The sequence below is a fragment of the Bos taurus genome, chromosome 16 (genome assembly GCF_002263795.3).
Source record: "Bos taurus isolate L1 Dominette 01449 registration number 42190680 breed Hereford chromosome 16, ARS-UCD2.0, whole genome shotgun sequence".
NCBI lineage: Eukaryota > Metazoa > Chordata > Mammalia > Artiodactyla > Bovidae > Bos > Bos taurus.
In genome coordinates, this window is record NC_037343.1 from 64,334,530 (window position 1) to 64,357,162 (window position 22,633).

General features: G+C 43.8%; 1 protein-coding gene and 1 long non-coding RNA gene across 12 annotated transcripts in view; one reads left to right on the forward strand and one right to left on the reverse strand.

The window, feature by feature from the left end:
* The window catches only part of NMNAT2 (nicotinamide nucleotide adenylyltransferase 2), a 226,243-nt gene that overhangs the window by 41,266 nt on the left and 162,344 nt on the right, over positions 1-22,633 (reverse strand).
* Positions 9,037-22,633, forward strand: part of LOC101906042 (uncharacterized) — a 40,860-nt gene continuing 27,263 nt past the window's right edge. For both annotated transcript variants that reach the window (XR_237877.5, XR_003029786.2), the window contains exons 1-2: positions 9,037-9,138; positions 11,085-11,202. This is a non-coding gene — a long non-coding RNA (uncharacterized lncRNA). The remainder of the gene's footprint in view (positions 9,139-11,084; positions 11,203-22,633) is intronic.

The window sequence follows — 22,633 nt, forward strand, 5'->3', positions numbered from 1 at the left end:
TGTCTTTCCAAGGAGAGTGAGAAGTCCAGCAAATATCCAGAAATTTCACAATGTAAAGAAAGCTCATCCACTAGTTTAATCTTAGTCACTAGGGTTAGGCTGTGGGGGGCTGGTAGGGGTGGGGTGAGGGTGAGGGAGGGATACTGTTGGCTAAGCAAGTGGGCATCAAACTTGAGAGGGCCCTGAAAGCCAGACCAAGGAGTGTGGTCAACACGTATTCTGGTGTTGGTCAACATGTATTCTGTGGACCACTTGTGTCGGAATCAGGGAGAGGCTATTAAAATGCAGGCAGAGGCTATTAAAATGCAGGTTTTTAGGTCCTGCTCAAGTTCTGAGTCAAAATCTCTGGGAATGAGACTTATCTAGGGTTTCCCTGATAGCTCAGTTGGTAAAGAATCCACCTGCAATGCAGGAGACCCCAGTTCGATTCCTGGGTCGGGAAGATCTGCTGGAGAAGGGATGGCCTAACCACTCCGGTATTCTTGGGCTTCCCTTGTGACTCAGCTGGTAAAGAATCCACCTGCAATGAAGGAGACCTGGGTTCGATCCCTGGGTTGGGAAGATACCTTGGAGGAGGGAAAGGCTACCTACACCAGTATTCTGACCAGGAAAATTCCATGGACTGTATAGTCCATGGGGTTGCAAAGAGTCAGACATGACTGAGTGACTTTCACTTTCACTTTTAAAATTAGTATCCCTATGTGAGTCTGGGTGAACTCCGGGAGTTGGTGATGGACAGGGAGGCCTGGTGTGCTGCAATTCATGAGGTCTCAAAGAGTCGGACACAACTGAGCGACTGAACTGAACTGAACTGAGGTGATGTTTCTGATAGCTAAAGTTTGAGAACAACAGACATACATTGACAATAACCATAAGGTTGAGAAGTATAGATAGTAAGGAATCACTGAAGGCTATTTAACACGGGGAATGATCTGCTCTGAACTAGAAGAGAAACTCACAGAACAAATAGTGAAGTGGTGAAAAATCCTACCTTAAAGGAGAGAGTCATTCCTGGCAGGAACTTTTGGGCCAGGTGGTGAGGAATGAAGGCAGAAATGCGTGTGTGCCTGCTTAGTTGCTCAGTCCTGTCCGACTCTTTGTGACCCCATGGACCGTAGCCCACCAGGCTCTTCTGTCCATGGAATTCTCCAGGCAAGAATACTGGAGTGAGTTGCCATTTTCTTCTCCAGGGGATCTTCCTGACCCTGGGATCAAACCCGGGTTTCCTGCATTGCAGGTGGATTCTTTATTGTCTGAACCACGAGGGAAACCCGAAGGAAGAAGACCCATCAAAAACTTCTCAGGGAATGTTTAGGGACCATGGATTTCCTCCTCTCTCTAGACATTTTGTTTGCTTTGCATCTGGGTCTCCTCAGTTGGATGTGTCAATGCCATGTCATCAATCTTTCAGACCAGACATTTATGACTGTACTAACAGCACTAGGTTTTATACTCTGCAATTCACTTTTGCCTTATTATCCTTTAATTTGAATGTAATGTCAGGCAAGAAAAAAACTGGAACCCAGCTAAACAAAAATGGCCAGGAGCAGATACAATTACGTTTTCTCCCCCACCCCCCCATAGAGATTTTATTGGACAAGGCAATGGCAACCCACTCGAGTACTCTTGCCTGGAAAATCCCATGGATAGAAGAGCCTGGTAGGCTGCAGTCCACGGGGTCACTAGGAGTCAGACACGACTGAGTGACTTCACTTTCACTTTTCACTTTCATGCACTGGAGAAGGAAATGGCAACCCACTCCAGTGTTCTTGCCTGGAGAATCCCAGGGACCGGGAAGCCTGGTGGGCTGCCATCTCCGGGGTCGCACAGAGTTGGACATGACTGAAGCGACTTAGCAGCAGTAGCGGCAGAGATTTTATACAGTGGAAAAGTCTATCTAGTAGTATCTATTAGTAACTCAGGAACTATAATACTGTAGAAACAACACTGAACTTGGGTTCATAAGACTTCTGGATCTTGGGTAAGTCACTGAATTTCTCTGAGCCTTAAGTTTCCATATCTGTAAAATGCCTTCTTTGCAAGGTTGTTATGAAGATCAAATCAAATTCTAAATATAAAAAATGCATAATGCCCATGTGGTTTCATTGGAGAAGTCCAGCAAACATTTAAAGAATTAAAACCAATGCTACTGGGACTTGCCTAGTGGCCCAGCGGTTAAGAATCTGCCTGCTAATGAAGGGGACACTGGTTCAATCCCTGGCCTAGGGTTACAATTAGTTGTAACCACCTTAGTTGTAATCCACCTTACAATTAGAGTAAGCCTGTGCACAGCAACGAAGTCCGAGGGCAGCCAGAAAAACAAATGAACAAACCAAAAACCCTAATGCTACAGAAAGATCTAATGTAAAACATGGCGACTATAATTGATTGATAAGTAAAATGATTCTAGGGCTTCCCTGGTAGCTCAGCTGGTAAAGAATCCACCTGCAATGAGGGAGACTTGGCTTCGATCCCTGAGTTGGAAAGATTCCCTGGAGAAGGGAAAGGCTACCCACATCAGTATTCAACTCAATTCTGACACCATCAACCTGGAGATAGCATCAGATCCCACGGGTTAAGGCTTCAGTCTTAGAAGACTGCCTCCTCCCTTTCAGATGTCAAATTCCAAGCTCACATGTTACTATGCTTCTGACCGACCAAAGGGCTACAAACTGAAGTTACTCATGACATAGTCTTTGGACTTCACATGCCAGTCACAAGTCAAGGTTGTTAACTTGTATTTCTGACCAACTGGCTATAAATTAGAGGCTCCCATGATGGCCTCTTTTATTTGATTAACTTACTAGAGCAACTGACAGAACTCAGGAAATCTGTTTACTTACTAGATTACCAATTTATTACAAAGGATATTAAAGGATACCAGTCAACAGCCATATGAAGAGATACATGAGGTGAGGTCCAGAACAAAGGAGCCTCTGTCCTCATGGAGTTTAGGGTCTCATGGAATTTGGGACATGGCACAGTGGTATGTGGAAGCATTGTTTCCCCAACCTAGAAGATCTTTGAACCCTTGGCTTTTTGGGTTTTTAATGGAGGCTTCATTATTTAGGCATGATTGGTTAAATCATTGGCTATTGATGACTGATTCAGCCTCCAACCCCTATCTCTTCCCCAGAAATCAGAGGGTGGAACTGAAAGTCCCTGCCTTCTATTCTCAGTTGCTTTACAAAAGTCACCTCATCAATAGCAGCCTAGTCGTGGTGGAAAGGGACTGAGACAAGAGAGTAAGCATTAAAATAAATGATGCTCCCGTTGCTTTTATCACTCAGGAAAGTCCAAGAGTTTTGGGAGCTGTAAGAAAGAGGCTGTGCACAAAGAGCAAATATATATGAAAAATGTATATGTGGACATCTGAATGACCACATACATATTTCTTATAAATCACTGCACATTGCAATCCCTGCATGGCAATAACACTGTATTACATAATTTAAATTTGCTAAGTGTGTAGAACTTAAATGTTCTCACCAAAAAATAAATATGTGAGGTGACTGACAGATATGTTAATTAACTAGATGAGAGGAATCTTTAGACAATGTGTACTTAAATCACCACAATGCACACTTTATCTAAAAATTGTATATGTCAATTATACCTTAATACAGCTGAAATTAAAAAAAAATCCTAGCATCTGTCTAGAAAATAGAAAAAAGAACTCTTTCTAACATTTTATGAAGCCAGTATTGCTCTGATATAAAAATCAGGCAAAGAGAGTACAAAATATGCAAAAATCACTAGCAAAGTACTAGCAAATAGAATCCAGTTGTATATAGAAAGAATTATATACCATGACTAAGTGTCATGTAATCCAGAGATAGAAGGCTGTTTCAATATTTGAAAAACCATTCAGTGTAATTCATCACATTAACAGGCTAAAGAAGAAAAACCACATGATTATATCAATCGATGCACAAAAAGCAGCTGACAAAATTCAATATTTGTTCTTGATAAAAACTCAGAGAAATAGGAATAGAAGAAACTTCTTCAGCATGATAAAGAACATCATCAGACTTAGAGCAAACATCATACTTAAAGATGAAACACTGAATGCTTTCTTCCTAAGATCAAGAACAAGGAAAGGATGGTTACCCTTACGCCTGCTATTCAACATGGTGCTGGAAGTTCTAGCTGGCTCAGTAAAGAAAGAAAAAGAAATTAAAGACTAAGAGATCAAAAAGAAAAATATCTATCTCTGTTGCATATGGCATGAAAGTCTTACTTAGAAATCCTGAGAGATCTATAAGAAAATTCCAAGAAGTAATTAGTGAGTTCTATAAGATCATAAGGTAAAAGATCAACATAAGAAGGCTTGGGAAAGAACATCAAGAAAAAAAAGAAGAGATAGAGAAAAGCTTTTGTATACATACATATAAATAATATGTATAATATATACATTTTAGAAAACTTATGAACTTTTGCCTAGCTTAAAAATTTATGACATTTTGACTCTACTTGTTTGACTTAGTATGAATAGAATTTGAGGCATTTCTAATTTAAAAAAATATATATATATATACACAACAAGCAATAAAGGTTTACTGTATAGCAAGGGAACTACAGACAATATCTTGTAATAACTTACAATGGAAAATAATCTCAAAAATAATATGTGTACATGTAAAACTGAATCACCTTGCTGAACACCTGAAACACTGTAAGTCAACTATGCTTCAATAAAATACACATATTAAGAAAAAATCAACATAAGAAAATCAATTGCATTTCTATATGCTAGCAAAAAGTACATGGAAATTGAAATTTAAAATATAAGATGACTGGGACTTCCCTGGTGGTCCAGTGGTTAAGAATTCACCTTCCAATGCAGGGCGCACAGGTTCAATCCCCGGTTGGGAAACTGAGATCCCACATGCCTTGGGGCAACCAAGTCTGCGGGATACAACTGCTGAGCCCGGGCGCTCTGGAGCCCATGTGCCACAACTGGAGAGAAGCCTGCTTGCTGCAACAAAGATCCTGTGTGCTACAGCTGAGACCCAACGCAGCCAAATAAATAAATGAAAAAAAATACAAGATGACATAACCATTCAAAAATAAAATACTTAGGAATAATATAATAAAACATATATAGAATTCTGAAAGACACATGTACCCCAGTGTTAACTGCAGCAATATTTACAGTAGACAGGATATGGAAGCAACCTAGATGTCCATCGACAGAGGAATGGATAAAAAAGTTGTGGTACATTTATACAATGGACTATTAATTCAGCCGTAAAAAGAATGAATTTGAGTCCATTGTAGTGAGGTGGATGAACCTAGAGCCTCTTATACAGAGTGAAGTAAGTCAGAAAGAGAAAAACAAGTATCATGTATTAACAAATATATATGGAATCTAGAAAATGGTGCTGATGAACTGAGTAGAGAGCAGACTTGTGGACACAGTGGGAGAAGGTGAGGATGGGATGAACTGAAAAAGCAGCATTGACACATATACATACCATGAGTAAAACAGAGAGATAGTGGGAAGTTACTGAATAACACAGGGAGCCCAGCCTGCTGCTCTGTGATGACCTAGAGAGGTCATACATATATAATTATGACTGATTCACATTGTTGTATGGCAGAAACCAACACAAAATTGGAGAGAAATTATCCACCAATTAAAAATTAAACAAAATTTAAAAACTACATAGAACTTATATGCTAAAAACTACAAAATGCTGATGAAAGAATTACAGAAGATTTAAATAAATGTTGAGTCATACAACAGAAAATGACAAGCTACTCTGAAAAATAGTTTATGGATTAAAAGACTCAACATAGCAAAGATATTAATTCCCAAAATTTATATATAAATTTGATGCACTTCCTATCAAAATCTCAGCAAGGATTTCTTTTTGCATAAATGAAGACAAAATAATTCTAAAATTTATATGGAAAGGTAAAGGAGCTAAATAGTTAATACCTTAAAAAAAAAGAATAATAAAGTAGGGAAATCAATCTGTCCAAATTTTAAATACTATTATATAACTACGGAAATCAAGTGGGAGGTATTGGCAGAGAGTTAGACACAAAGGTCAATGAAACAGAACAGAGAATCTAAAAATAGCCCCATACAAGGAAGGCCAAGTGAATTTTGACAAAAGCGAAAAAACAATTCAATGGAGATAGGACTGTCTTTTCAATAAATGGTGCTGAAGCAACAGGACAGCCATAGACCAAAACCAAAATAAACCCAAACTGAACTTGACCTAAATCTCATATACAAAAGTTAATTCAAAATGGATCATACAATATTGTAATTAGCCTCCAATTAAAATAAATAAATAATTAAAAAAAAAAACCAAATGGATCATAGATTTAAATTACGTAAAATGAAAAACTATAAAACTTCTAGAGGAAAATGTGGGAGAAAATCTTTGGGTCCAGGGCTTGGTGAAGACTCTTCAACAGGATGAAAGCCAAACAAACCACAATAAACTGGACTTTAATAAAACAAACTTTTTTTTCTATGAAAGACTTTACTAACAGGATGAAAAAACAAGTTATAGGCTGGAAGAAAATGTTTGCATCCACATGTCTTAAGATTCATATTTAGAACATAGAAAGGACTCAAAACTTAGCAGTGGAAAAACTAACAATCCAACTAGAAAATGGGTAAAAGACACGAAAAGACATTTCACTGACTAGGACAAATGGATGGTGAAGAAACACAGGAAACGGTGTTTAATATCCCTAAGCATTAAGAATGGAGAAGGCAATGGCACCCCACTCCAGTACTCTTGCCTGGAAAATCCCATGGATGGAGGAGCCTGGTAGGCTGCAGTCCATGGGGTCGCTAAGAGTCGGACACCACTAAGCAACTTCACTTTCACTTTCCACTTTCCTGCATTGGAGAAGGAAATGGCAACCTACTCCAGTGTTCTTGCCTGGAGAATCCCAGGGACAGGGGAACCTGGTGGGCTGCCGTCTATGGGGTCGCACAGAGTGGGACACGACTGAAGCAACTTAGCAGCAGTAGCAGCAGCAGCAAGCATTAAGAAACGTAAATTAAGACCAGGAGGAGATACCCCTATTCACTAATAGAATGGCTAAAAGAAGAAAGAATGACAATGCCAAATGCTGGTAAGGATGTGGAGAAACTGGGTTCCTGATACATTGCTGGTGGAAATGTAAAATGGCAAACTACTCTAAGAAATAGTTTGGCAGTTTCTTAAAGAACTAAATATCCACTTACCATATGACTCAGCAATTGCACTCCTGGGTATTCATCCCAAAGAAATGAAAACATGTCTACACAAAAATCTGTGTACGATTGCTCATATCAGCTTTACTTATAATAACCAAATACAGTAAACAAGTAAAATAGCCTACAATTTAAGGCTAACAGCTTAGGTAAACAGTTAGACTGTGGTACATCCATACCGTGCAATAGTACATAGCAACAAAAAGGAACAAACTGATTTGAAACAAACAAAAAGATAAAAATTGTAAATGCAACAATTAAAATAGATCAATAGCTTATCACATTGAGTGGGAAAAAAAGCCTATCTTAAAAGGTTCCATACTGTATGATTCCATTTATATAATATTCTCAGAAATTATATAGATTAGTGGTTGCCCATGGTTGGGGTGAGGGTACAGAAAAGGGAGGTGGGAGTGACTCTGAAGCTATAGGTCTAGTCCAGGGAGATCTTTGTGGTGATGGATGAGTTCTGTATATTAACTGTGTTGGTTACATGAATCTACCCATGTGATAAAGTCATGTGTAACTTTATAATACATATACTTTATACCAATGTCAATTTCCTCATTTTAATATTGTACTGTAGTTCACAAAATGTAAGTGTTTCAGGAAACTGGGCAGAGGGCACATGGGACCTCTCCATACTATCTTTGCAACTTCCTCTGAATCTATAATTGTTTCAAAATAAAATGTCTTTAAAGGGGTCATGCTAAACCACGAAACATGGTATCATTTTAAGGCGGCAGTGTGCAAATCCAGGTGAATGGCAAGCAATCTCAGGGGTTAGATGCTTCTGGAAATTTATCTCCTCATCTCTTTCTAGTTTTGTTACTATCTGGATTCTAAGATTTGGGGTTGTTGTGGCCAGGCAGATGTTGTTGAAAGCAGTTCCTCTCAAGCTAATGTCCATGTGAATCCTCTGGGGATCTTGTTAGAATGCAGATTCTGATTCCAAGGGTTGGGATGGGACCTGAGATCAGGGCCAGGATTAGGGAGAGGTGAGAGGGGGAGGATCATTCATTCAAGTGTGAGGTCAGATCCTGTCTTCATTTCAAATTATGATATTATCCTCATCATGGATTTTTGCATTAATTTTTATTTTTAAAAAACATTATTTATTTTGATTACTCAGTTTGGGGGTGGCCCCTTAAATTTTGCACTGGAGGGGGCCATCCTCCTCGGTCTCATCCTATTCTGGGCCCTGCCTGAGATGCAGTGTTTCTAATAAGCTTCCAAATGAGACCAATGCTGCTGATCTGTGGACTATATTTTGAATAGCAAGGGACCTGGTGCAGGGGTAAAGAATCCACTTGCCAATGCAGAAGACACAAGAGACCCGGGTTCGATCCCTGCGTTAGGAAGATCCCCTGGAGAAGGAAATGGCAACCTGCTTCAGTATTCTTGCCTGGAGGGCTCCATGGACAGAGGAGCCTGGCAGGCTACAGTCCAGGGGTCACAAAGAGTCAGCCATGAATGAACATCTGAGCATGCACACACACACACACACACACACACACACACAGGTAGAACAGTCCTTCAGTGGTAGGACACGCCCTACAATCCTTCCTCCCTCTTCTACTCCACCGCTACATCCACTTTGCATGACAAGGGCATTTCTGGACATTGGCAGGTAGCCCACTGGCAAAGCTGTTATCTAGGGCCCTGGAATTTAATTTCATGCCAAGCTTCCCAAGATGTGGTCTATTTTTGTCCATCAGCTCTGTTCCAGGGACACAGCCAAATCATTCTCAGATTTTACACTCAGGTCTGACCCGCCCTCCATTTGATCCACCTTTCTTGCTCCTATCCTCACAGAGGAGGAGCCGAAGCTGCCAGTAGCATCGTCACGTCCTGTCCTCGCTACCCAAGGATCCACTGTGTCTCACAACTCATTCCAGGCCGCTTGGAACCAGGTAAATCTCCCTTCCTGACAGGTTGTGCTGGACCCACCAGACGAGGATAGACACAACACGGATGATTTGCCCATTAATAATAACTCATGAGACAGACATGTCTCGTCTGCCTCCTGGCTGCTCAGTGAGCCTGGATGGTGTGTGATCTACTCTCCTCTTCCGGGAAGTTAATGGAGGAAACACTGTGGTCAGGATATCTACACTAACCTGATTTTTCCTTTTCAGCTGCAATCAGAAATGACCCCTTCTGAGCTGTATTCACAGTTGAAGCTGCTGGCATTTGCCTTGTTTGTGAATTTCACAGAGGCAGTCTGGATTTGTAAACATTCTAAGTCTTAGAAAGCTTTGGCTAATAAAGGAAGAAGCCAAAGAGTGAATCCCTCTGGGCAGAGTTATTCCTCATCAGGGGTTAAAAATATGTGATTTTTAAAGGAACCATCCTGTGGCCTAGCAAACTGAACCTTAGGCATTCCCTGACAAAAATGTAATGAAGTGTGTATTACGTTCAAGGCTCTGTACCAGGTGTTATTCAGGACACAGAGAAGTAAAAGACACAATGCCCTCCTCCAGGGAGCTTAGGTTTCCAATACACACAGCATCCTTTGCTTAATCAATACCAAAATGAACAGCTGAGACCTTAAGTGTTATAGGACTTTGGGGAGCGGGGGGCGGAAATCCCTGTGGAATGCAGTACCCTTGAGACAGGCCTGGGACCTCAGACCCTTCCCTGCAGTGCTGCAATGCTTGCACATGGCTCAGATGGTAAAGAATCCACCTGCAATGCAGGAGACCGGGGTTCAGTCCCTGGGTTGGGAAGATCCCCTGGAGAAGGGAATGGCTACCTACTCCAGTATTCTTGCCTGGAGAATTCTGTGGACAGAGGAGCCTGGAGACCTACAGTCCCATGGGGTTGCAAAGAGTTGGAGATGACTGAGCGACTAACACTACTACTACTATACTTCTCAGGGAGCAAAAAAAAAAATACAAGGAAATTATATGGGACTAAAAATAACTGCCTGCAAGCCCAGTTGGGGCAAATTCTGGATGCGAAAGATACAAAGTGATCAAAAAACCCAACTGGCACTTTTGAAGAGCCTGGAGCAAAAACATGGTGTTGAGAGCAAAAGCCGGGTGCTGTGCATGCCCCCTACACATAACACCACCTAATGGGTGGGCACACCACCTAAGTCACCCCTTGGTCTTTCCCCTCACACTCCCCTATATGGGATACCATATAAGGAAGTTCACCCCCCACCTTGGAGAGAGAGCAGCAAGGGAAACTGTTGTTTGTTCTTGTTCCCTGCTGCTGCGGCAGAGGCCCCAGAAAAGCCGTGGCTGATTTTCTTGTCTAGCCTCTGATCAATTTCTATTGATTGGGGAAGGCCAAGAATCTTGGTTGGTTAACAGCCTGGGAACTTTCCTAGAACAGATGAGACTTGAGCTAGGTTCTGACAGCAGAGAAGAGGATTATTTACTCTTTATTTTCTGTTTTCTGATGCTTTAACATCTGTGGCCTTGCTGACCTTGGAAGGGCCACTCTCCAAGAGTTCATCAATTCTTAGAGATAATAAACAACTTATCCTAGAGATAGAAAACTCTAGATTGCACCCATCCCCTACCCCCTCCTCCATCTGGTTCTCACACTCAGGGCCACTATTGCCCTGCCCTAATCACCCCCAAGGGCTTCCCAAGTGGCTCAGAGGTAAAGAATCTGCCTGCAATGTAGGAGATGTGGGTTTGATCCCTGGGTCAGGAAGATCCCCCGAAGAAGGACATGGCAACCCACTTCAGTATTCTTGCCTGGGAAATCCATGGATAGAGGAGCCTGGTGGGCTATAGTCCACGGGGTCGCAAAGAGTCAGACATGACTGAGCGAATAACATACAGACATAGTCAATCCTAAGCCTGCTTACCCAGATCCCCACCCCCACCATTTCTTCCTACAGAAACCACAGTAAAGGCTCTTACCCATGTTCCCGCATCTGTCTGCCTCCTGACTGGCCCTGGTGTTTCCCTGAGTGGTCCCCACCCCTCAGCATGTCATGTCCTCTCCTCTTGGGATCTGTGAGTATACGTATCTTTTCAATGGCTGCCGCTGCTGCTAAGTCGCTTTAGTCGTGTCCAACTCTGTGAGACCCCATAGACAGCAGCCCACCAGGCTCCCCTGTCCCTGGGATTCTCCAGGCAAGAACACTGGAGTGGGTTGCCATTTCCTTCTCAATTCATGAAAGTGAAAAGTGAAAGTGAAGTTGCTCAGTCATGTCTGACTCTTCCCGACCCCATGGACTGCAGCCTACCAGGCTCCTCTGTCCATGGGATTTTCCAGGCAAGAGTACTGGAGTGCCATTGCCTTCTCCACTTTTCAATGGCAATCATCTCCTAATCTGTAGGTCTTGCCACATCTAAATAGTAGTGAAGGCTACATTTTGAAACAGAAGGAAGGCACTCATTCCAGGGGCACAAGGCAATGTTGAGCAGGTGAACTGAGTCAGGAACGGAGTCTCCAGGCTCTATGGCTTGGCTTCTTTGAAAAGACATGATACCCCTTTCATTCACCCACACTAAGCATGTCTGATCATCCCTCAGCCTGGGCATATTTCTGGATCTTCCTCTAGTCCAAAATTCTCCAGTCTCAATCCATCTGGGAAGCAGAGGCTGGGTGATCACATTCCCCTGGCTGAGTGAGACAGTCAATCATACCAGCTCCTCTCCGAGCCATAAGACAGCTACTTGAGTCTGAAATGGGTATGAAAGGGTGGCATTGCCTTTGACGTTGATCCATGAGTGGGACCATGGGAGCCCACCATGCCATCCCTTGGACATCATTAGTTGAACGGGTTGAGAGCCCCCTATAATAATTGCAGACTAGTTATAGACGACCTCCTGCAGGGAGCAATTAGCTTAGCTCTTCTTAAATCAGCCCTGCCCTCACCAGCCACCTACAAACGCTTGCCATCACACCTCAGCAGAACCAGGGGAGAGGATGTGGATTTCCCAGGACAGAGGTCTCTCCCTTCCTTCATGCCCTTTACCTGCAACTCTAGGAGAAGCAATGACATATGAAGCCCCTTGAGGTCATGAGAGCATAGATTTTTCCTCACAGTGAAAGACAGCATCTTAGTCCTGCCACTGAGACTCAGGAAGGCATGTGATGGAAATTACATTTCCCGAGGGGATGGTAGAGGGCCCGGATCCAGTGCATTCTTCTGCTCAGTGTCTGGCCAGCAGAAGGGGTGGTCTGAGCTTGGATCCACATGGGGATAAAGCTGAGCTCCCTGAGCAGGCTCATGTGCGGAGCTTCCCTGCAAACCTTGAAAAGCTCCCCTGGACATAAGAGTCTCCTGGTGACCATCGGTCAACTCCCACCAGCTGCCCCCACCCCCACTGAGCATGCGTCAGGTTGCACTGACCAAGGAACGTCACCAGTGCTTCCCAGATGCCTCTGCATGCCTGGCTTTCCTCTAGTCCCTGGCTTTCCATCCATTCGTCTGGCTTTTGCGTCCCTGAACTGGTCGTCGGGGAGAAGTAGAGTAGCACGGGCACCCTCTTTCCCATTCATCTTACTGGCTCCACTGCCTCTGGCTTGGGAGGATTTCTGTTCCTCTGTCTTCACAGCTGGGAAATGATTCATGATCTTCACTTCAACTGTCACTTCTGACGGACCATGCAGGGTGACCCTCTCATACTCCCCAAGTGCCATGTGCCACCCTAGGGCTCTCCATTCAAATCCTTTCCACTGGAAACCACCCCCTCCCCTCCCAGATCGCCATCCATCACCCTTCTCAAATCGGGCTACAAGCTTCTTGGAATTCACCTATTATTGAAAAAGACTCATTTCTATTTATTTCCTCAGAAGCAGAGAGCTAGATATATACATAAAAATATGGCATGAACCGGCCTCCCCTTCAGTGAGACTCATAAACACATGAGAGAATTATTTCAGAAACCCACAGACTGTAACACTAAATATAACTGGGTGGGTGGACTGGGGCGGGGGAGGGTGGGTAGACTGGAAGGTGAGGGGGAAGGAAAAAAGGCAGGAAGAGGACACATGATGTAGAAAACCCGCTGTGGCTTCATATCCAGGTGACAAGTCTCTGTCATTTGCATGGAATCAGGCTCTATTTTTAACTAGAAGTCTGTTACTCCACACTGTAGGAACCATTAACCTTTTTGAATGTAAGTTCGCCAAACAGGCTTCCTATTCAAGGATAATCCAGGCTTTGCAGTGGAGTTTGTTGAGGAAATAGCTTTGCCTTTATCAGGTAGATCTACCGGAGGGGACTTCCCTGGTGATCCAGGGGCTGGGGCTCCACGCTCCCAATGCAGGGGCCCAGGTTCATTCCTGGCCGGGGAGCTGGATCCCACACGCCACAACTAAGATCCAGTGCAGCCCAAAAACAACCAAGTGGAGAACATCTTGTTTTAAGGATGTGGTCCTGCTGAGGGGGTGCAGGGTGAGATTTCTTAAAGGTTAAAGGTTGCTTTTGTCCTAAAGATCATTACTGCTAAATGCTGTTACCTTTACAGCTTATCTATGTTCATCTTCCCTTTCCACTTCCCCAAGAGTTAGCAGAAATACCTTCTGGAACCAAGGTGCGCTTAGCTAAGGGCAACTGGCTGCCCAGTTTTGCCCAAAACTTTCCTGATTTTAGCACTAAAAGTTCTATCATTGGGAAGACCATTCGGTCCCCAGCAAATGGCGATGGTCTGTGTGCAATGCTAAATCAGGGCCTTCCAAAGATGTTCATGTCCTAATCCCCGGAGCCTGAAAATATGTTACCCTATTGTGGCAAAAGGGATTCTGCAGATGTGACTTGAATTAAGAATCTTGAGATAGGGAGATTATCCTGGATTATCCAAGTGAATCCAATGAAATCACAGAGGGAAGGCAGCAGGGTCAGACTCAGAGGAGATGTGACAACAGAAACAGAGAGCAGAAAGAGATTTGAAGATGCAGGAAGGGACCATGGGGCCAGGAGTGCAGACAGCCTCTGGAAGCTGGAAAAGGCAAAGTAGCAGATCTCCCTCAGAGCTTCCAGGAAGAACACACCTTAATTTTAGGACTTCCAGACTATCCGGTAATAAATTCGTGTTTCTTTAAGCCTAGAAGTTCGTGATAATTGATTATAGCAACAGAAGTGAATCAATACAGTTGTCACCCTGCCCCTGCAATGATCAGGGTGCCTGGTGAACCACTGAACCATGCCATCTTGTTCCTTTCATATACACGGGCCAAAGAACAAGTATCAGCTCCCACAGACGTAGAGAAAAGAAATCGGCTCGCAAAAGATGTACGTGTTGGACTTTTCCAGGGTCACAGAAAGGACACACTGTTACAGCAATTCCACTGTTATTTTGAATTTTCTCTTTAAAGACACTTACAAGTAAAGAATGGAGAAGGCAATGGCACCCCACTCCAGTACTCTTGCCTGGAAAATTCCATGGACGGAGGAGCCTGGTGGGCTGCAGTCCATGGGGTTGTGAAGAGTCAGACATGACTGAGCAACTTCACTTTCACTTTTCACTTTCATGCATTGGAGAAGGAAATGGCAACCCACTCCAGTGTTCTTGCCTGGAGAACCCCAGGGACAGGGGAGCCTGGTAGGCTGCCGTCTATGGGGTCGCACAGAGCAGGACATGACTGAAGTGACTTAGTAGCAGCAGCAGCATAAGTAAAGAAATGTACAATAATTTATAAACACCCCAAAATAAAGCCTTTATAATTCCCTAAATTAAGATACAGAGCCCACCTAGGAGGCAATAGAGCACAAGCTTATAGGCTCTAGGTTCAAATCCCACTCCAGGCATTACTAGCTGGGTGAGTTACTCAACTGCTCTGGCTGCCAACTCATCTCTAAGCTGAATATAATAGCATTATCCAGCTCATGGGGCTGTTAGACAATAGGTGCAGAGAGCTCAGGAGAGCACCAGTATCAGGAAACAGTGGCCACGCTTTTCTTGCCTGGGGAAGCCTAAGCATTCCTTTGGGGAGGAAAGTGTGAGATAATAGAAAATACATATATTGGTCTGCGCCCCCACTCCTGGCACAGAGCTCCTAAAATCCTTGTAATTTCTTAGGTGATGGGAAAACTAGGAGCATCTTTGGTGCTATTGAGTTGGTCAAAAAGTCGGTTTGCACGTTTTGTACGCTCTTTGTCCTTGACCCTGTCCCTGACACTGGGCTCTTAAAACCCTTGTAAATGCCTAAGCAATAAGAGCACAAGTAACATCTTCTATTCTCCACCCCCACCCTACACGGACTTCTTTAGCCATGGTATGTGGGCTCTAGAGTGTGGGGGCTCAGTGGTTGCAGTGAGTGGGCTTAGTTGCCCCTACGTGAGATCTCAGTTCCCTGACCAGGGATCGAACCCATGTGCCCTGCATTGCAAGGCAGATTCTTAACCACTGGACCACCAGGAAAGTCCCCATCTTTTGTTCCAATGAGGTGACTCTAGTCCAGGTGAGTTCCCAGATGACTCCTGCGTTGGGGCTGATCACCAGGAAGACGAAGCCAAGATTAAAAGCTTAGAAGGTTCAGTTCCACCCCAACCCTATCCTCCAGAGAGGGGATAGGGGCTGGAAACAGAGTCAATAATTGATTGTGCCCTGGTGGCTCAGATGGTAAAGCATCTGCCCACAGTGCGGGAGACCTGGCTTCAATCCCTGGGTCAGCAAGATCCCCTGGAGAAGGAAATGGCAATCCACTCCAATACTCTTGCCTGAAAATCCCATGGACAGAGGATCCTGGTAGGTTACAGTCCATGGGGTCGCAAAGAGTTGGACACGACAGAGCGACTTCACTTTCACTTTCACTTCAAGTGAAGAAGCCACCATAAAAATCCCAGCAGTAGGGGGTTCGGAGAACTTTCAAGCCAGAACACATCACCGGGAGGAGGGTGTCGCACCCCAACTCCACGGAGACAGAAGATCCTTCACTCAGGACTGACCCTGATCTCACCCAATGTATCTCTTCACCTGGCTGTTCATCTGTATCCTTTATCGTATTCTTTAATAAGCTAGTAAACCTTACGTAAGCGCTTCCCTGAGCTCTGTGAGCCACTGTAGCAAATTAATTGAAACTAAGGAGGGAGTTTTTAGAACCTCCCATCTGTAGAGTTTGGTCGAAAGCATCTGAGCTTTCTACTGGTGTTTGAAGTATGTGGGGGACAGGGGAGGGTTGGCGCTTGCAGGGAGGGGACACTCTGGTGGGACTGAGCCCTTAACCTGTGGGAGCTGCTCTCTCAGGACGGGTAGCGTCAGAAGCGAGATACATTGTAAGATATCAGTCTGGTGTAGCAGGAACTGCTGGTTGTGGAGAAAACCCTGCAGACATTTGCTCACCAGAAGTGGCAGAAGTATGTTTTGTACGAGGAGTAAAGGAGACACACAAGGAAGGAAGGAATGGTCTCATAGCAGAGAAGAATCAGATATTCCCCTATATAGGAATGTGGAAAACTGAGACTTTTCCTTATAGCCAAAGTGAGGCCAGGACAAGGAAAATTCAAAATCTCTGAAAATACGCAGCTTGCCAACATGGGAGTAGGAAGTCTAAGAGGTCTTCCTTTTGACCTGCAGTGCTTGTCGGTGCCCCGTTAGATGCTTCTCTTGGTGCTCATCACCTCTCTTGGGCAGATTTTCACTCACTGTAGAGCATTAGCTGCGTTGCCGGTGTGTTCGGATGATGGATGGGAGAGGGAGCTGCGTGCAGGAAATGTCAGGTTGGCCCACTGCTCTCCAGGTTATTGATTAAGCCCTGCCGGCGGGGAGGACAGAGGCTTCTGGTGCAATGGATGAGACTATTCTAAAAGGTTCAGAGCTCACAGAGATTTTTGCTGCTTCTCCCTGAGCTGACTTGGAGGCATGACTCCAGGGGACACCAGCATGAAGCAATCTTAAAATGGCTGTTAGGACTCTGATGTGAAATAAGACACCATTGCTGTATGTCCCTCAAGGCAATTTAAAAAAATGATACTAATTCATGTCAGGGAGGATGAAGGGAGGTATGCATTCTAACACACTGTTAGTGGGAGGATAATTTAATAAAGCCTTTTAGGAAGCAATACGGCAGTCAGCATCTATCAAAAGGACAAATGGACATAACCTTTGACCTGACAATTCCACCTCAAAGAACTCATACTATGGAAAAAACTTGCACATGTGCACAGAGATTTGTTCAAAAAGATGTTCCACTTTAGCATTATTTGCAACAGTAAAAAATCAGAAATCTGTATGGAAGATGTCAGACAAATTACGGTGGTGGAGGTACAGTAAAAGGAATACTATGCAGCCATTTAAAAGAATGAAGTTGGCCTATCCAGTCCGACATGGAAGCTCTCTAAGACACATTGTTGGGGGTGGGGAAACTAAGGCACAGAACGATCCCTAGAGTATGGTGACATTTGAATTAGACTCTAGGAGTGTAAACTAAATTCAGCTAATGATGAGGAGAGAAGGGAAGAAGATGAAACAGAGAGGGTATGGTGCAGGGCAGCTTCTCCGCAGAAGTAACAATGGGGCAGAGAAGTGAATGCCAAGGCATCCGCCACACAAAGATCTGGAAGGAGTGTGTGGCAGAGCAGAGAGAGCAGCTGGTACAAAGCCCTGGAAATGGAACAGCCAGGCTGATGCTGAAGTCAGAAGGTTTGAGGGAGACCCACGGGGAAGGGCCTTGTAAGTAGGGAAGACATTTGGGCTTTTATGCTAAGTACTTGGAGGCCTGTGGGCAGGAGGCCTGTGGGCAGGAGAACAATCTGAGTCACATTTTTGAAAGTTTACGGATCGGCTGTTGGGTGGAAAATGAATAGTGAGGGGGCAAGAGTGGAGTCAGTGAGGCCAATTAAGCGACAGCCACAGGAGTCCAGGTGAGAAGGAGACACGGCCCTGCCAACCACCAGGGTTCCTGTCATGTACTTCTGGAAGAGATATGTTCGTCTGCATCTTACAAGGCTGTTGGTAACTACAATATTATTTTTAAAAGTAAAAAGACCTATGTTAAGTGGAGAGAAATATTATGGGAGAATTATAGTAATAATTATAGGAAAATAATATAGGAGAATTAAATTTTGTTAATCAATTACGCAGATTATTTTGTTAGGACCCTATCTTGATCTGGTCAAATCCTTTCCCCAGAACACAGCAATTTATTCAACAACCTGATATTATATTGTTAGTTTATGAAATGGGTAGCAGGACTGTTCCCCTAACCCAAGAGTCAAAAGGGACCCCAGGGGACTTCCTTGGTGATCTAGTGGCTAGGACTCCATTCTCCCAACACAGGGGCCCGGGTTTGATCCCTGGTCAGGAAACTAGATCCCACAGGCTGCAGCTAAGACTGGTGAAGCCACATAAATAAATATTAAAGCCCAAACAAAAACAAAAGGAGACCCCAGGACTTAGGAAAACCTGTACAAAATTCCTAAGTCCCACAGTCTCATGCTCTTAACTGCATGCACTCTGTATGAGCTTAAGCATACTTCTCTGGCTTCTGTTCCTTTTTTTTAGCTAAAGTTACAGTGCCCTCTAGAAGGCCAGACTTTTTTTTTTTTTTAATCCTAGTTTTAAGCATAGCCAATACTTTCTCTTGGATGAACCTTCTCAGCACTTTTCTGAAAATATAAAGCAGACATTCAAAGAATCATAGAAATTCACCCCGGGTGGCCCATAGCTCTGTTCTTGGAATGTAAAAGATGAGTTTCGTGATCTTCCACAGAGAAGGCAGCTCTAATTAGAGAGGAAAGAGCCCACCAAAATCAGGTAAATCTGCAATCAACCTAGGTGGGGTTCAGATGGACTCTCCCAAACATTCTTAAGATGCCATATTTCTGATTATTCAAAACCCTTGACCTGGCAATCTGAATCTCAGTATGTCTAAGTCAGCTTCCCATACCGCCCTGCTCCCAGGACCTCTTTCCAACACCGTGTGAACAGCCAGTGCAGAATATGACACCGCCCTAATGCTTTAGAACCAGGACTCAGTGTCATACAGCAAACCCCGACTTCCAGAATGCCTCTGATACCAAGTCACAGCTATTCCTCTCCCCCCTCATTAGCCCAACCTTGAATCAAACTCCCTCCAATTTGCTCCCGTCCCTCGCCTGTCCCCAGCGGTTTCCCAAGAAGGTCAGAAAGACCCTGATTCTTATGGAGGTTTCTAGATTAGTTGTTTATAACTGGGGTTGATTTTGCTCCCAGGAGACATTTGTTGATCATCACACTTGGAAGGTGTGACATGGCTAAAGTGGTGGTTTTCCCAGTAGTTAGGTACATACGTGAGAGTGGCACCATAAAGAGGGCTGAGCGCTGAAGAACTGATACTTTCCAACTGTGGTGCTGGAGAAGGCTCTTGAGAGTCCCTTGGACAGCAAGGAGATCAAACCTGTCAATCCTAAAGGAAATCCACCTTGAATATTCATTAGAAGGACTGATGCTGAAGCTGAAGCTGAAGCTCCAACACTTTGGCCACCTGATATGAAGAGTCAGTTTCTTGAAAAATACCCTGATGCTGGGAAAGACTGAAGGCAGGAGGAGAAGAGGGTGACAAAGGATGAGATGGTTGGATGGCATCACTGACTCAATAGACATGAGTTTGAGCAAACTCTGGGAGACAGTGAAGGACAGGGAAGCCTGGCGTGCTGCAGTCCATGGGGTCACAAAAGTTGAACATGCCTGAGCGACTGAACAACAACACTGGGAAAGAGGGGATTGCTGGCTTTTAGTTGGTAGAGGCTAAGGGAGCTGCTAAACATCTTGCAATGCACAGGATCACCTCCTACAACAAAGAATGACCTGGTCCAATATATCATTAGTACCAAGGTTGAGAAAGCTGTTCTAGATAAACAAAACAAGGCCTCTGTTTTGGTAAAGTAGAAACTAACAATGGTAACCCAGGTGGAAAAATTACAACCCCAAGAGGCTAAAAAAAAGGCGATGGGATTTCAGTCTGCCTTTCTGCTGGTTTTAGCACAAGGGACCGTTATTGGAAAAAACAACCAAGTCAAATACCATTATGACAAAATCCTGCGTGACAAAGGGATTTCCAAGCCATTCAGGAGGGTTTTGTGTGATTAGGCCTACGATTCCTGCTCACCCCAAGAGGCTGCACGTAGAGATTCGTCCCTGCTAGAGTGAAGGACAGGGATCTGGGACACGCTTTGTTCTGTTCACCTGCCTTCCTTCTTCCTCTCTATTAGCTCCATCCCCTTTGCTCTCATAAACTGAATTCCTCTAGGGAGTCCTGCATCTCAGCTTCAAATATCCCCCTGAGCTGACAGACGAATGGCTTCTGTGCACAGTAGTTAAAGAGCACAGGATTTTGGAAGAAGCAAAGATTTAGGGACTCCTAGCTAGAGATCAAGGGAGAGAGACCCTTTCTCCTTGCAAGTCCTAATTAATTAATTGGCTCTTTATGAAAAGTTGTGAGGGAATAGTTCAGACAAGCAGCATCGAAAGGAATTTTCAGCAACCTATTTTCTAGACTGAAAATAATATTATATAATCATCAGGCTAACCGAACTGCACTATTTCCTAGCACACTCCTGGTAACGAATTTTTCTTTTGAAAGTTCAAATGACATGAACCTCTTTGCACCCTCTTGGCAGGAGTGGACAAAGAGGCCTGTCCCTAGGGAGGCTCCCCAGAAGGACCTGCTTACTGACTCTGTCTCGGGTTGGAGGACAGAAGGGCTGCTTTATAATCTGATGACTAACAGCCGTGAAATGTAGTTATGACTTTTTTTTGTCACGTGGACCCCAAGAAGTGGGCTGCTGCCCAGATCAGAGTAAGCAGTTGTATGATACATCTTAGACTTCAGGCCCTACGTCCACGCACCACCTTCATCACCACCATCATCGCCATCACCGTTATCATCTTGGTGTTCTGCCCAGTTCAACCAAACACATTTAGAAACCCTCGAGCATTTTATAAAACAGAAAAAGACAGAATTATTTTTTCTAGGCATGTTAGCCACAGGCTTGTGTTGTTTTGGTGTAGTTTTTAAAAATTTTAATTTCAGACTTAGAAACAAGTTGTAGGAATAGTACAACGAACTCCATATACCATTCGCCCAGATTCCTTACTTGTTAATATCTTACCACATTTGCTTTATTACTTTTTCTTTCTGTATATTCATAGTATTGTTGTTCAGTTGCTAAGTTGTGTCTGACTCTTTGCAACCCTATAGACTACAGCACGCCAGGCTTCCCTGTCCTTCACTATCTCCCAGAGTTTGCTCAAACTCATGTCCATTGAACTGGTGACGCCATCCAACCATCTCATCCCCTGTCATCCCCTTCTCCTCCTGCCTTCATTCTTTCCCAGCATCAGTGTCTTTTCTAATGAGTTGGCTCTTTGCATCAAGTGGCCAAAGTAGTGCAGCTTCAGCTTCAGTTCTTCCAATGAATATTCAGGGTTCATTTCCTTTAGAATTGACTGGTTTGATCTTGCAATCGAAGGGACTCTTAAGAGACTTCTCCAGGACCAGTTCAAAAGCATCCATTCTTTGGCACTCAGCCTCCTTATGGTCCAACTCTCACATTCATACATGACTACTGGAAAAATCATATTTTAACTGTACGGGCCTTTGTCAGCAAAGTGATGTCTCTGCTTTTTAATGTGCTGTTGAGGTTTGTCATAGCTTTTCTTCCAAGGAGCAAGCATAGTATTATTACTTTTTAAACTTTTTGATAGTAAGTTGCCTTTTTGCTCTCCTAAATACATTGATGTCTCAGTTCAGTTCAGTTCAGTTCAGTCGTTCAGTCGTGTCTGACTCTGCGACCCCATGAATTGCAGCACACCAGGCCTCCCTGTACATCACCAACTCCTGGAGTTCACTCAGACTCATGTCCATCGAGTCAGTGATGCCATCCAGCCATCTCATCCTCTGTCGTCCCCTTCTCCTCCTGCCCCCAATCCCTCCCAGCATCAGAGTCTTTTCCAATGAGTCAACTCTTCGCATGAGGTGGCCAAAGTACTGGAGTTTCAGCTTTAGCATCATTCCTTCCAAAGAACACCAACTATTTCCCAACAAAAAGGACATTTTAGTGACAATTAAACTCCTATTTTTCCTGTTGAAGGAAGGCTGAATGTGGTTTCAAAGACTGAACCTGCAAAACAGTCTTTTCCAAGGATCTCCTGGAATATCTGGGTCCTAACCCTGGCTTTACTGCTCTCCAGGAATATGACTACTTTCTGAAGTCTCAGTTTCTTTATCTATAAAATGGAGACAGTGCCAGCATCTCTTTCACAGGTTGGTATGAGGATCAAATGGACTAAGTCACAGAATAGGCCTATAGTGGACAGGCTGAGCATGCAAATATTATTGAGAAATAATCTATTTTAAAGTGACACAAAGCTCAATAACAATAGTGCTTTTGCTTGTAATTATTCAGAATGGTTACTTGCCAGCTATTCTCCAACCAGGGTCCTTTCCTATGAAACCCAATCCCACAGTTTTCATTGATGACACTGGCAACAAATGTATAACTGTCCTAATTTC